The following is a 2,237-nucleotide window of genomic DNA, read 5'->3' as shown; positions in this document are numbered from 1 at the left end:
AGTATAAGTTCCGGATAATACTACTGTCGTCCTTTCGTGACCAGTCCTTCAGGTCATCTGGTCGTCTTCCCAGGGCCAGCTCACATCCAGATCGACTCCACCGTCAGAGATGGCAGCTCGGTGGTAGTACAGTGGCGGCGGCGGCTCCTATGCAAAAGCCTGGCAGAAGAGCTCCGTCTTGCAAGCCCCGTGGGACTGCACAAGGTCCTGCAGGGCCCAGATCTCCCCTGGGAGCTCGTTCCACCAGACAGGAGCTGCCGCCGAAAAAGCCCTGGCTCTGGTTGCGGCCAACTTGATGTCCTTGGGGCCTGGAACAACCAATAGGCCCCTGACCGTAGTGCTCTTGGGGTACATATGGGGAAAGGCGGTCTCTTAGGTATGCTGGACCCTGACCATCATGATAACACGCCGGCAGGTGGGGGTGATGACTTCTATAGTCAAGAAAGCTAACACTTCGGCAGAAAAACTCTCTCAAAGGAGACCAGTTTCCTGAGACAGAGTTAGAAAGGATCCTAGGGGTCACCTACGCCAACCCCCTTAGCTCAGTGCAGGAATGAGTCAACTACAGCACCCCGCTCTGCTTAAAGGAGTGCACATCTTTAAGGAAAAGTTTATAGATAATTGAAAAAAGTATTTACAGGAGAAATTCTTGTGGGGCTGTGCCTTTAAGAAAGGGAGCAGAGCCTCCAAAAGCCCCACCGTAGCTACGGGTTTACTGGCAATTCTAGCAAAGGAAGGGAGGTGGTAAAGTTTGAGAAAGCAGCAGAGAAGGCGGCCGGGAAGGCCATCTTGTAGGGATGCCAAGCTCCAGGGAATGGCTTGAGAGCTCCTCTAATTACAACGGTTCTCTAGGCTACCTAAATTGCTTATTTATTACTTATCTGTTTGGCTTCTGAGATCTAGCCTGGGCTATCCAGGACAGGGCTATAAGAAAGGTAAAGGTCTCCCTTGCTCGAAAGCCAGTCGAGTCCGACTCTAGGGTTGCGGTGCTCATCTCCGTTTCAAAGCCGAAGAGCCAGCACTGTCCGAAGACGTTTCCGTGGTCATGTGGCCGGCATGACTAAACACCAAGGCGCACGGAACGCTGTTACCTTCCCACCGAAGTGGTGCCTATTTATCTACTTGCAATTTCTTGCTTTCGAACTGCTAGGTTGGCAGGAGCTGGGACTAGAGATGGGAGCTCACTACATCATGCGGCACCCGGGTCTCAAACTGCTGAACTACCGACCTTCCACCGCCTGCCGTTCAGCGTCTTAACCACTTGAGCCACCGCAGCTCCAATAAGAAAGGTACCTACACTGAATTTCTTCCTGAAATGCTGCTTTCTCTGTGCAATGGGTTTTTAATATGGGGGTGCATACCATCCCTTGTCTAAAGTGATACAACCTGCACTGTACTCATTGTTTGCACTGGCAGATAGTCCCTGGGGTCCTCCCTCATAATCCAGTTCTTCAGTAATGGTGTCCTAAAGTGCCCCTTTACCTACATTTGTTTTTGGTGTTTTGGTTGAGAATGTTAACCAAAGAGGTTACCTTTCTTGTATATAGGTTTGGTCTCCCCTTTTTGGGGGTCTCACTTGTTTTCCTGGAATGTCCCAGGACTGAGCTTTGGGACACAGAAGATGCAATCTGTCATTGTGATTGATCGGATCTCACCTCCAGATCCAGTCACCTGGACCCAAGACTGGGATTGGACCTGATGCCATTGAGCACAGAGAGTTGGTCTAAGGATGTCCAAACGCTGGCTTGGAATTCCCTGGGTGTTTGGGCGTGGCACCTAGGGAGTTTGGGGATGAGAGGGAGCTCGGCGGAGATGTTTCTTCCATAGGAGAAAAAGAAGTCCTGGAACCGGCCCTTTTGGGATTCTGACACAGGGTGGTGGACACAAACACAAAATGGTCGCCACAGAAGACAATCACCAAATGTTGGGAATTGAGGTTATGTGCAATTCTAATAGTTAATCTCCAACATTTCAGGCAGAAGCTCTGCTTAACAGTACGCTTTTTTAAATGAACATTTTGTTTTAAAGTTTTTTTCTTTCTTTTTCATACATACCATTTACTTTCAGTCATGCAGTGAAGATCCTTGTGCTGTGGTGGCAGATGCCACCAAAGCAATTGAGAGCCAGTTTGGTGTAGTGGTCAAGTGTGTGGACTCTAATCTGGGAGAACCGGGTTTGATTCCCCACTCCTCCACTTGCAGCTGCTGGATGACCCTGGGCAAGCCATAGTTCTGTCA

Source organism: Gekko japonicus, unplaced genomic scaffold (genome assembly GCF_001447785.1).
Source record: "Gekko japonicus isolate JY-2015 unplaced genomic scaffold, Gekko_japonicus_V1.1 scaffold748, whole genome shotgun sequence".
Taxonomy (NCBI): Eukaryota; Metazoa; Chordata; class Lepidosauria; order Squamata; family Gekkonidae; genus Gekko; species Gekko japonicus.
This window is presented reverse-complemented; position numbering follows the sequence as displayed.